Raw genomic sequence first — 14,507 nt, 5'->3', positions numbered from 1 at the left:
ATGGTAACCACTAGTCATTGCTCTGTGTCTGAGTCTACTGCAATTTTGTTCCTTCTGTTTTGTTTTGTTTTTATATTCCACAAATAAGTGAAATCATATGGTATTTGTCTTTCTCTATCTGGCTTATTTCACTTACCATAACACCCTCTAGGTCATCCATGTTGTTGCAAATGGCAGGATTTCTTTATTGTGTGTGTGGCTGAATAATATTCTATTGTGTATATATAACACCTCTTCTTTATTCATTCATATACTGATGGACACTTTAGTTGCTTCCACATCTTGCCTATTATAAATAAAGCAGTGAAAAACATAATGCATATATCTTTTTGAATAGGGATTTTGTTGCCTTCAGGTAAATTTCTAGAAGTGAAATTACTGGGTCGTATGGTATTTCTATTTTTCGTGTTTTGAGGAACCTCCATACTACTTTCCATAGTAGCTGCACCTATTTACATTCCTACCAACAGTGTAGGAGGGCTCCATTTTCTCCACCTCTTTGCCAACTCTTGTTTTTCCTTATCTTTTGGTTACTGGCCATTCTGACTGGGTGTGAGGTGATATCTCATTGTGGTTTTGATTTGCATTTCCCTGATGATTAGCAATGTGGAACATCTTTTCATGTGCCTGTTGGCCATCTGTATGTCTTCTTTGCAAAAAATGTCTGTTTAGCTCTGCCCATATGTTAATCAGGTTATTTGTATTTGGTGTTGAGGTGTATGAGTTCTTTATAAATTTTGAATGTTAATCCCTTATCAGGTAAATCATTAATGAATACATTCTCCCATCCTGTAGGTTGCCTTTTTTTTCTGCTGATGGTTCCTTTGCTGCTACATATTCTTTGAACTTAACATTGCACCCATAATGGCTCACCTTCTCTAAGTTGTATGTCGTGTTATTGGTTCTCACTTCAAATTGTTAAGGTTCCAGAAGGCTACAGACATTGTCTGTTTCATCTCTGTATCTCCTATGTAGCTAACAGGGTGGTCCTCTACAAATCTTTATGGAATTTAGAAATAATAAGAGGTAGATAAGCAGGATCTGTCTTGATTTCAATGGGGGAAAGGAATTAATGTGTTTAAACACCTTTTGGGTATCAGACATCTGGCAAAACACTTCATTCTCTTATGATAGGAATCACTTAGGATAGATATAATTATTAGCATATTTAAAAATGAGTAAATTGAAGCTCTGCAACATTAAGAAGATATTCTGTACATTATACGAAACAAAGTCAGGAAACAGGCAATTTCTTCTGTCTTCAAACCACTCGCAGCTTTCCACTTCTTGGTAGGGCTTTCCATCAAAGATATCCTTCAGTGATGAATGGCAACCCTTACTCCAAGTGGGCATTTCATATTTGGGATCCTAGTTACAAGTGGAGGAATCTCATGTAAACTGTGTTCACACAATTCTGGGCTTAGCTCAGGTTTCCATTTAGAATTTTTAGAATTTTTTTAGACTTTCACATCAAGTTCAGCAACAAATCATCCTGTCTTTAAGAAATAAATGTGCCTTCATACATTCTCCATGGCCCAGTTCTGGCCCTCAGTTCTGTTAGGCTAAGGAATTTGATGTCATTTACTAGTGACCAAGGCACGACAGTCTTAGAGAATCTCTGATACCAAATAATCAGTCAACTAAATGAAGAATGGGAATTAAAGTTTTTTCTCTCTTTATTTCTTCTCTCTCCCTTCTCTCTCTCTTCCTTTCTCCCTCCATCCCTTTCTCTTTCTTCCTTCCTTTATTTTCTTCTCTCTCTCTCTCCCCTTCTTTTCTCTTTTACTTCCTTATTTCCTCTCTCCCACACTCCCTCTCTCTTTCCTTTTCTCTCCCTTTTCTTTACTTTCTTCTTTCTTTTCTTTATTTCTTCCCTACATTCTCCCTTTCTATAAAAGATACAATCACCAGGCAGAGCCATCTGCCTCATGCTCCAAATGCAGAAAAAAAATCTTGAGAAGTCAATAAACTAGAAGGAAAATTGATTAAAACAATAAATAGATTTGTTTTTCATGTGTTGACTCATTATGGTACCCATAAGTACCTACTATGTGCCAGGGAGGTTGCTTAGACATGGAGATACAAGCTGACAGACACTAGCTGCCACAGACAGTTCACAATCTAATAAAGTTGCACTTGTGTAAATAAATGAGTATTCACAATACAATTGCAACAAAGAAGACCAGAAGATGACAAAATATTTAATGACCTCAAGCTTTGCTTACCTAAAATATTCTTTCCTTCCTGCAACCACCTTAAAAATATTCCACAATCAGTACATTTGTGGTGATCATACCAATACACTTTTATTGGTCACCAACAGCTCTTGTAATTCAGAGATTTTTTTGGCATGTGGTAGGTGTTCAATAAACATATATTCACCAGGCCTGTTACAGATACCAGATGGACTTGGTGGGATTGGTAGATTTGAAGAAAGAAGCTTAGTTTGAATAAGAAAGGAGAGCCAAATGAGCTAATTTTTTTTTTTTTTTTTTTTTACAACACACATATCACAGTGCCTGGTTCAAATTAAGTACTTAATAGGTTGCTTACATTTCTTGGCTATTGTAAATAGTGCTGCGATAAACATAGGGGTGTGCCTGTCTTTTTCAAACTGGAGTGCTGTATTCTTAGGGTAAATTCCTAGAAGTGGAATTCCTGGGTCAAATGGTAAGTCTATTTTGAGCTTTTTGAGGAACCTCCATATTGCTTTCCACAGTGGTTAAACTAATTTGCATTCCCACCAGCAGTGGAGGAGGGTTCCCCTTTCTCCACAACCTCGCCAACATTTGTTGTTGTTTGTCTTTTGGATGGTGGTGATCCTTACTGGTGTGAGGTGATATCTCATTGTGGTTTTAATTTGCATTTCTCTGATGACAAGCGATGTGGAGCATATTTTCATGTGTCTGTTGGCCATCTGAATTTCTTCTTTGGAGAACTATCAATTCAGCTCCTCTGCCCATTTTTTAATTGGATTATTTGCTTTTTGTTTGTTGAGGTGCGTGAGCTCTTTATATATTTTGGATTTCAACCCTTTATCAGTTCTGTCACTTATGAATATATTATCTCATACTGTAGGGAACCCTTTTATTCCATTGATGGTGTCCTTTTCTGTACAGAAGCTTTTCAGCTTAATATAGTCCCATTTGTTCATTTTTGCTTTTGTTTCCCTTGCCTGGGGAGATATGTTCATGAAGAAGTCGCTCATGTTTATGTCCAAGAGATTTTTGCCTATGTTTTTTTCTAAGAGTTTTATGGTTTCATGACTTACATTCAGGTCTTTGATCCATTTGGAGTTTACTTTTGTGTATGGGGTTAGACAGTGATCCAGTTTCATTCTCCTACATGTAGCTGTCCAGTTTTGCCAGCACCATCTGTTGAAGAGACTGTCATTTCCCCATTGTATGTCCATGGCTCCTTTATCATATATTAATTGACCATAAATGTTTGGGTTAATGTCTGGGGTCTCTATTCTGTTCCACTGGTCTGTGGGTCTGTTCTTGTGCCAGTGCCAAACTGTCTTGATTACTGTGGCTCTGTAGTAGTGCTTGAAGTTGGGGAGCAAGATTCCCCCCCCCCCACTTTATTCTTCCTTCTCAGGATTGCTTTGGCTATTCGGGGTGTTTGTTGTTTCTATATAAATTTTAGAACTATTTGTTCTAGTTCGTTGAAGAATGTTGCTGGTAGTTTCATAGGGATTGCATCAAATCTGTATATTGCTTTGGACAGGATGGCCATTTTGATGATATTAATTCTTCCTAGCCAAGAGCATGGGATGAGTTTCCATCTGTTAGTGTCCCCTTTAATTTCTCTTAAGAGTGTCTTGTAGTTTTCAGGGTATAGGTCTTTCACTTCCTTGGTAAGGTTTATTCCTAGGTATTTTATTCTTTTTGATGCAATTGTGAATGGAATTGTTTTCCTGATTACTCTTTCTATTAGTTCATTGTTAGTGTATAGGAAAGCCACAGATTTCTGTTTGTTAATTTTGTATCCTGCAACTTAGCTGTATTCCAATATCAGTTCTAGTAGTTTTGGAGTGGAGTCTTTAGGGATTTTTATGTACAATATCATGTCATCTGCAAATAGTGACAGTTTAATGTCTTCTTTACCAATTTGGATTCCTTGTATTTCTTTGTTTTGTCTAATTGCCATGGCTAGGACCTCCAGTACTATGTTGAATAACGGGAGAGTGGGCATCCCTTTCTAGTTCCTGATCTCAGAGGAAAAACTTTCAGCTTTTCACTGTTCAATATAATGTTGGCTGTGGGTTTATCATATATGGCCTTTATTATGTTGAGGTACCTGCCTTCTATACCCATTTTGTTGAGAGTTTTTATCATGAATTGATGTTGAATTTTGTCAAATGCTTTTTCAGCATCTATGGAGATGATCATGTGGTTTTTGTCCTTTTTGTTGATGTGGTAGATGATGTTGATGGATTTTCGAATGTTGTACCATCTTTGCATTCCTGGGATGAATCCCACTTGGTCATGGTGTATGATCCTTTTGATGTATTTTTGAACTCAGTTTGCTAATATTTTATTAAGTATTTTTGCATCTACATTCATCAGGGATATTGGTCTGTAATTTTCTTTTTTGGTGGGGTCTTTGCCTGGTTTTGGTATTAGGGTGATGTTGGCTTCATAGAATGAGTTTGGGAGTATTCCCTTCTCTTCTATTTTTTGAAAGACTTTAATGAGATTTGGAATTATATCTTCTCTGTATGTCTGATAAAATTCCGAGGTAAATCCATCTGGCCCGGGAGTTTTGTTCTTGGGTAGTTTTTTGATTACCACTTCAATTTCTTTGCTGGTAATTGGTTTGTTTAGATTTTGTGTTTCTTTCTTGGTCACTCTTGAAAGGTTGTATTTTTCCAGGAAGTTGTCTATTTCTCCTAGGTTTTCCAGCTTGTTAACACATATTTTTTCATAGTATTCTCTAATAATTCTTTGTATTTCTGTGGAGTATGTCATGATTTTTCCTTTCTCGTTTCTGATTCTGTTGATGTGTGTTGACTCTCTTTTCCTCTTAATAAGTCTGGCTAGAGGCTTATCTATTTTGTTTATTTTCTCGAAGAATCAGCTCTTGGTTTTGTTGATTTTTCTACTGTTTTATTCTTCTCAATTTTATTTATTTCTTCTCTGATCTTTATTATGTCCTCTGTCTGCTGATCTTAGGCCTCATTTGTTCTTCTTTTTCCAATTTTGGTAATTGTGACATTAGAATATTCATTTGGGTTTGTTCTTCCTTCTTTAAATATGCCTGAATTGCTATATACTTTCCTCTTAAGACTACTTTTACTGCATCCCACAGAAGTTGTGGTTTGTGTTGTTGTTGTCATTTATTTCCATATATTACTGGATCTACATTTTAATTTTGTCTTTGATCCATTGACTATTTAGAAGCATGTTGTTAAGCCTCCATGTGTTTGTGAGCCTTTTTGCTTTCTTTGTACAATTTATTCCTAGTTTTATACCTTTGTGGTCTGAAAAATTGATTGGTAGAATTTCAATCTTTTTGAATTAACTGAGGCTTTTTTTGTGGCCTAGTATGTGGTCTATTCTGGAGAATATTACATGTGCACTTGAGAAGAATGTGTATCCTGTTGCTTTTGGGTGTAGAGTTCTATAGATGTCTATTAGGTCTGTCTGTTCTATTGTGTTGTTCAGTGCCTCCGTGTCCTTACTTATTTTCTGTCTGGTGGATCTGTCCTTTGTGCCTCCGTGTCCTTACTTATTTTCTGTCTGGTGTATCTGTCCTTTGGAGTGAATGGTGTCTTGAATTCTCCTAAAATGAATGCATTGCATTCTGTTTCCTCCTTTAGTTCTGTAGCATTTGTTTCATATATGCTGGTGCTCCTGTGTTGGGTGTATATATATTTATAATGGTTATATCCTCTTGTTGGACTGAGCCCTTTATCATTATGTAATGTCCTTCTTTATCTCTTGTTACTTTCTCTGTTTTGAAGTCTATTTTGTCTGATACTAGTACTGGAACACCTGCTTTTTCCTCCGTATTGTTTGCATGAAATATCTTTTTCCATCCCTTGACTTTCAGTCTGTGCATGTCTTTGGGTTTAAGATGAGTCTCTTATAAGCAGCATATAGATGGGTCTTGTTTTTTTATCCATTCAATGACTCTATGTCTTCTGATTGGTGCATTCAGTCCATTTACATTTAGGGTGATTATTGATAGTTATGTACTTATTGCCATTTCAGGCTTTAGATTTGTGATTACCAAAGGTTCCAGGTTACTTTCCTTAGTATCTAAGAGTCTACCTTAACTCACTTAGTATGCTGTTACATACACAATCTAAATGTTCTTTTCTATTTCTCCTCCTTTTTCTTCCTCCTTCATTCTTTATATATTAGGTATCAAATTCTGTACTTTTTTCTATCCCTTGATTGACTTTGAGGATAGTTAATTTAATTTTGCATTTGCTTTCTAATTAGCTGTTCTACTTTCTTTAGTGTGGTTTTATTACCTCTGGTGACCACTATTCAACCTTAGGAACAGTTCCATCTATAGCAGTCCCTCCATAATAGACTGCAGAGATGGTTTGTGGGAGGTAAATTCTCTCAGCTTTTGCTTATCTGGAAATTGTTTAATCCCTCCTTCAAATTTAAATGATAATCTTGCCTGGTAAAGTAATCTTGGTTCCAGGCCCTTCTGATTCATGGCATTAAATACATCATGCCACTCCCTTCTGGCCTGTAAGGTTTCTGCTGAGAAGTCTGATGTTAGCCTGATGGGCTTTCCTTTGTATGTGATCTTATTTCTGTCTCTGGCTGCTTTTAACAGTCTGTCCTTACCCTTGATCTTTCCCATTTTAATTACTATGTGTCTTGGTGTTGTCTTCCTTGGGTCCCTTGTGTAGGGGGATCTGTGGATCTCCATGGCCTGAGAAACTATCTCCTTCCCCAGATTGGGGAAGTTTTCAGCAACTACCTCCTCAAAATCACTTTATATCCCTTTCTCTCTCTCTTCTTTTTCTGGTATCCCTATAATGTGAATATTGTTCCGCTTGGATTGGCCACACAGTTCTCTCAATATTCTTTCATTCTTAGAGATCCTTTTTTCTCTCTGTGCCTCAGCTTCTTTGTATTTCTCTTTTCTAGTTTCTGTTTCATTTATTGTCTCCTTCAGCATACCCTACCTGCTTTTAATACCCTCCATCGTGCTCTTCAACGATTGGATCTCCGACCTGAATTCATTCCTGAGTTCTTGGATGTCTTTCCATACCTCCATTAGAATGTTGATGATTTTTATTTTGAACTCCCTTTCAGGAAGAGTCACGAGGTCCATATCATTTAAATCTTTTTCGGGAGTTGTATTAATAATTTTACACTGGACAAGGTTCCTTTGGCATTTCATGTTTGTATATGGCATTCTCTAGTGTCTAGAAGCTGTAGTCTCTGTAGCTGCTCAGCCACTGAAGCCATGTCAGTGTTTGCAGGGGAGCGGTACTGGTGCCTGGCGGGGAGGAAAGAGCTGTTCCCTACCTCCAGGCTGCTGTGCCTGTCTCCACTGCCTGAGCCAGTGGGCCGAGCACACAGGTATAAGTTTTTTCCCCAGAGCAGCCAGATTTGGATCCCTGCTTTCCACAAGCAGCTGGAATCCCAGTCTCCCCAGGAACTCTGCCTGTATTAACTTTCCAACCCGATAGTCATGCGAGTCTCATGAAAGCACCATAAAATGTAGGTTTGTGCTCCCAGAGCAGATCTCCGGAGCTAGGTATTCAGCAGTCCCAAGCCTTCCACTCCCTCCCTGTTCCATTTCTCTTCCTCCCACTGGTGAGCTGGGATGGGGGAGGGGCTCGGGTCCCACGGAGCCACAACTCTGGTATGTTACTCCGTTCGGTGAGGTCTGCTCTTTTCTCCAGGTGTGTGCAGTCTGATGCCATCCTCTTTCTTGTTGCTCTCTCAGGATTAGTTGCGCCAATTAAATTTTCTAATTGTATCCAGTTTTAGGAGGAAGCCTCTGTATTTCCTTTCATGCCGCCATCTTTAATCCCCAAATGAGCTAATTTTTCACTTCTTTCCAAGACTTTCAACAAGCTCTGAGCCAAAAAGTGTACATGTATTTAATATATATATATTAATTAGCTTAAGTACCTATGTTATTTATACATAAATTAATATTTTGAACATATATCTCTATATAAATTATTTACACATAAATTATAATACATAAATTAAAGTTTATAATATATATGTAATAAATATATTAAAATAATAAATTAAAGTTTATATATAATTTATGTGGAAATTAATATATATTATATATAAGCTAATATATATATATTAATTTCTACAAGCACATGTATTAGGTACTTTCTCTAATGGGCTCATTTAACCGTAGCAGTTAAAATGGTTAACTACCTACTTAAATAACAAGTAGAAGCCATTTGTGGGAAAACTGAATTTCTTTTAGTGGAGATTCCAAAATAAACTATAGTGAAGAGTGAAGAAAATTTCATGTTTCTCTCCAGTGATGAATAAGACAGAAAAACAGGCGACATGAAGGATTTCAGTCTGTAATGGCTGGCAGACAAATAAGATAAATGAAGTATTAATTCTGTGTCTAAGATTCTTGAGATTATATACACTTGATTTTTTCTTCTTTTTTAAAAGAGTTCTAGGCCAATTAATATCCCTTTTTGTATACTCTAAACACTCAGGAACCAAAATAAAGATTGCAAAGACAAAAAGACCCAAGCTAACATCTTGGCTTTTGAAATGACAGATCATTGACTTCAGGCCTATCATGGCACCCCTCTTGGAATCTTTTGAAACTAATGAAGGCAATATTTCTTTTGGTGTTTAAATGGCACAAATCTTTATGAATAGAACTGTACCTGCTTCTTATTGCAGGATGTTTACCATTCCTGGGACTTCTGCAAACTCCACCCTTTAAAACATGTCTCCTCCCTTTCATAATTACATTGACAATGAAAGATATTTCTGCTCCCATCCAAACACCCCTGGAAGCCCAATCTTTATCTTGGTTGAAAATCACTTGAACATAGAAAAGAGGCTGGATGGAAAGAAAAAGACTGATTCCCATCTCAATTAAAGTTTTCTTATTGATATATTGTGTTTTGTTTTGTTTTCCTAGTCAAGCATTAAATTCAGCTCTGGCTATCTAAGGAAAAACATAATGAAAAGATATTTATCAGAAGTACTGGAGTCACCCAAAAAATTGAAGGAAGTCTAGAAAGTAATACTTTCTTAGAGTTTTTGGACCTTATTTCTATTTTTGTTGGTGCCTTATAAGATGATTTGTCCCTAACACACTGGGTGTCTAAGTATCCTTATTATATTTAAAATATACAGTAGAGAATGTGGCTGGCCAGTTTTGGTCATGAGTCTCTCACTTAGGAGTCACTCAGGTAAGGAACCAGGGGTTAGCCTAGGATGGGCCACTGAGGAAGTATTGCAGTATATATTGCCTTATAACTAATTCAGGTTATCTGCAACTAGATATTTTACTAAACGTTCCCAATATTTTAAATGACTTGGCTTAGATGTTAGCATTTACGAATCAGAAGGTTCCAAGTAAACAGTTGGGTACCACTTTGAAAACTCAGTAATCAAGCTGCATTGTGTCTTTTTTTCCACATCTTCTTGGATGACTAAAGACAGGGGGAGTTGCTCTTTCGATGGGGCACCCACTCCTTTTGTGCCAGATTATGAACTGCAGTCTCTTAAATTACTTCCCTGGTTCTGCCAACCTCTGAGTGTGTAACTCCTCCATTTATTAATGAAGTGGTTCTTAGAAGTGTCATTCTTCTGGAATGGTCAAAGGAACTCCCTAAGGGAAATGAATTGTAAATTTCTATTAAGAGTAATGTGAATTTTAAAAAGAAAAAAAAAGGTGCAAAAATAATATATAAAACATGCAGCTTTAAGTTTTTCTGTTACCATGATTTCTCTAGATAGAAAAAAAATACAAAAATGTCTTCTAAATGTAGAAGGAAAAGGAAAATATGTTGATTTGAAGAAACAGCCATGTACTATTTATAATGCTTTTTAAAAGGCAAGTGAGTTTCTGAAATGTGCTGACTACCCTGTTTCTGGCAACTTCTCTTCTGCTCATTAGCTATTTCACATAAAGTAACGTGAGAGTCCCAGCTGCACCTATTAATTCATTAGAGAACTGATTGCATTTTCATTTGCACCTTTTTGAGCTATCAGATGCATATTTATTTCTCATAAAAAATGTCTTCACTTGCCTACTTCCCTTTCTGCTTTTATTTTAAACAAAAATACTGATTTTTTGTACCCTTTAGGTGTTTTTAAATTGCTGTTTGTGCAAATTAACCAACTAGACACTTTTTTGCTGCTATTTTCCTATTTTTTTAATCAACTTCCAATAGTGATAAAGATATTTCTTTTGAGAAAGGGAATAATTTGTGTTTGGATGTTTCTCTTTCCAAATGCAATAGAACCCCTGTGTAATATTTCTATCAACTCTATAACAACTAGACTTAATAAAGATTTTCTTAAAGATAGGACAGTTGCATTGATTTTCATTATTCAGCCATATCACAATTAGGCAAAGGAAAAGGGAAGTAAAACAGGCATCCAAATCCTAGGCATCCCACTAATTACCTGACCAAGCTCACCATTTAAACATTTCCTCAGAGTAAAGGAATAGTCATAGTAGTTTCTTTTACATATGCCAACATATTACAATATGCTGAACTCCTCAAGTACTCCATTGTTAAACGAGCTGATAGAATTTTTGGTGTTCATTTTTGGAAATGAAGTAATGGGCAATATAATTAGAACCTTTGTTTCCTTCTCTATCACTTATCAATACAGAATTGAATATACCCACAAAATTCTTTTGCCTTCTCCTGATCAATCTTAAGATTTCACTTCACATTAAATAGTGGGACCTTAAGATAATCTTAGATAGCTTGGTGAGCAGAAATATATACTACACATGTTGGGAACTTGAAACAGTGCCTTGATTTCTATTTGGTAAGAGTTCCTTTTCTGTGAAATCTTGCAATGAGTCTCTATTAATCCTGCAACTGCTGAAGTGACGTAAATATAGTTTAGTAATTAGCATAAAGCGAGCTCTCTGTTTGTATTAGTTATTCATTGCTGTATAATAAATCACTACAGGCCTGGTGACTTAAAACTACACAGGTTAAAACTACATTTCTGTCTGTGTTGTTGAATGAAGGTCAGAATTCCTAGCTGTTTGTCAGCTTCAGGCTGCTCTCAATTCCTTACTGAATGGGCCTTCGCAGTGTCTAAACCAGCAAGGGAGAGATTAGGCTAGTGATACAGAAGTCACAATCCTGTGTATCATAATTATGGAAATGACATCCCATGCCTTTGCTCTATCCTATGGTTTAGGAGTAAGTCATGGGCCCTGTCCATAGTCAATGGGAGAGAAGTATACAGGCAAGAATACTAATAAATGGGACTGTTGGAGGCTTTCAGAGTCTATCTACCACAATGTTCTACAGACGATGGTTCAGTCCTTTGTAGATCTTCAATCTATGGCACCTTTCAAGATAAAAGTTTAAAGCATAATTGGTGCAAAAATAGTGCAATTTTTCATGTTATTAAAATTTACACTAAATAAAAATAATAGTGGAGTGAATAAAATATGCTATTACATTTGAACTTATAATTTATTTGAGTAATACTGCATTTGAACCCCATGAAATATGTAGAACTGTGAGGCTGGCAATCAGATTGCAAACACTGTGAGATGTCAAATTTAACCAGGAACTTCTTTATGACAATACCTATAGGGGATTTTCCAATTTATGAACAGATTTATGGGTGTTGGGATTAGTAATTTTGATCAAGAAGGGAAGATGAGATCTTCCCAACCTCCAGATTCCATGAATAGGCTCAGATAAGCTGGGAATCTCATTCCAATGTGAGGTAAATTAAGATGCCATATACTATCCCTTTGGTGACATGTTCTGAAACTTACAAGCTTTAAAAGAGGCACTTCTGATTTCCAAAGGGAAAAGCTACATTATGGGAATCAAATTAAGTATCTTTATTTAAGGGAATGATCAGCTAAAGTTGAATAAGGAGAATTAAAAATTCTTTCTACCCAATAGATAACTTTCCTTGGTTGGTATGTTGTATTGTATTAATATGGTGAATATAAGCTCTAATCAAAAGCAATAAAAACCCTGATTAGATAAATTATTCCTTTCTGCAAACATGCTGTAATCTTGTTTTAGATGTTATTAGATATTGCACAAATCACAGATATTCATATTTGTAAAATTTCCTCTTTAAATAATAAGCTCTGCCCACCAAGAGATATTTGCTTTTGAAGGCACTTCCAGAAGACACATTTCTTCCCATGAACTATAATTTTAACATTATATTCATATATTTGCTTGATTACTTTATTTGGAATAACATGAATTTATATAACCTACTGGTTTTTTATGTTTATACACTTGGGGCTCATTTGTTTAGTGTTTAGGGTCCATTTAAAAAGGCAAATAGATGATTTATAGGTGAAGTTTTCCAGCTTTATGTTCAAGTTTATTATTATTGCACCAAGTGTTAAATCCATTAAATGGAAAAATTGCCAAAAATTGAAAAGTTAACATGATACACTATAGGACCAGTAATTCAATTCTTAATTCTACCTTAAGACATTTTTCTGCATAAAGTCTTTGGACTCTTTTGAAAGAATCTTTCCATAATTATAGAGTTTTTACCTTTAGGAAGAAGTACAACATACCTATTTATAACTCCTTTATGTGTACTGTTACAGTCATATGCAATTTAAATAACACACATTCACATTTCTATATAAAACACACGATGAGAAATTTCTAGAGGATGAGATAATCATAAACAGATGTTCTAATATTTTCTTTCCTCAACCTACTGCAGTGATTTTCATACCTAGTTGTCAGGAGTGTAATAAAAGCTGTTGGTATAGATTGATATGTAAAATAATGGCTCAAACAGATATATTAAAAATAATTAACAATTTTGACTCAAGGTAATGGAAAACAATGTGAAATCAATTCATATGATTATATAGCTCTTTACTCAGTTGTTTTGAGAATAATAATTAGAAAACAACCAAGTGAAAAATAAATCTAAATAAGTGGCTAGAATGGGTTGGCTTGTGCATTTCTAAAAGTATACTATAATATTTAGTATTTACATAAATTCAATTACATAAGAAACAGGTAAAGGCCAGTTATAAGAAAACTAAACATTTACTTTAGAAATTTTTCTTTGTAGCATAATTTTATTTAAATTGGTGATACATTTTAAAATATAATATTTGTTCTTATGTGAAAGATACAAACAATAGTTATTAAACTTTGGGCTGATTTCTGTAAACATGTTTTCTAAATTATAAATGAGTTTTTCTGATAGTCAAGAGAAAGGTCATCAAACAGAGTGGATATTTTAAGTCATATTTGTACAATCAAATAGAATGGGTTGGCACACTGAGAGGCTGACTTACCTTTCCCCATGGTCATTAACCTTAAATTATGCCTTGTGTCAGCTGTCTTTGAAGCCTTTGCTTTCATTCTCCACAGGAATGCTTTTGTTTTAATATGAAACCATCTCATCCTAAAGTTCCAACTGAAGTTGTGTTTTCCTTTAGGTCTTGTCCATATTGTTTAAAACTCTCACTTTACTCAGAATTACTGTCAGTGGTAATGGCATTGACATAGATGCTGCCTCGCTCTGACATATCTTGTCATAGGTACGTGCAGTAAACTACTAGAACCATTAGGAATATAATGTCATATCTGATTGATTCAGGTCCTTCAAGATCCTATAACATAAGCATCATTATATACAACAGTTACTATTATACCCTGCTAGGGACAATGCTAATTCTGGCACATGTCTTACCAGAGGCAGAGTATCATTCAAAGCTGTAAACATGGCTGCTGTGGAATTGACCTACCTCACCTGCTGGTTCAGGTATGACCAGTTTCCATCAGAAACTCTTTACTGTTAAGTAAGACTAGCTTTTCGTAATGAAATATAAATATACTCCATTAAGATGATTGATTGTTCATTTTGGGGTAAAATTAATTTGACAAATCCTTCCTGGAGTGTTTTTGAAACAGGGCAGCTCAAGAGAATGAATCTCATTGGGATACAGTACTAGTATCACTATGGTTTAATAACAGTCCCCCAAAGGAGGAGATAAGCATGCCAAATATATACTTTTGATATAAACCCATTGATTTCTAAATAACCAATATTCATTCACTTAAAAATTGTGTCATTTAGTAGCAGAGTGTCACAGATGAATAAGTTTTCACTCTCTGTGAAATTTATACTCTTCCTTTCCATGTAGAGTTTAGTTCTTTAGGTTTCCCTGATACTGAACAAATTTGGAGATTGATAAATGGGTATAGGTTAATCTACAATGCCCATGGTTTTTGAAACTGTGCAAGTTATTTAGTCCCTGTATTGGTAATTATAAAAGGAAATTTAGGTGGATAACACTAGTCCACAAAATTGGTTTTC

The sequence above is a fragment of the Manis pentadactyla genome, chromosome 2 (genome assembly GCF_030020395.1).
Source record: "Manis pentadactyla isolate mManPen7 chromosome 2, mManPen7.hap1, whole genome shotgun sequence".
Lineage (NCBI taxonomy): Eukaryota > Metazoa > Chordata > Mammalia > Pholidota > Manidae > Manis > Manis pentadactyla.
This window is presented reverse-complemented; position numbering follows the sequence as displayed.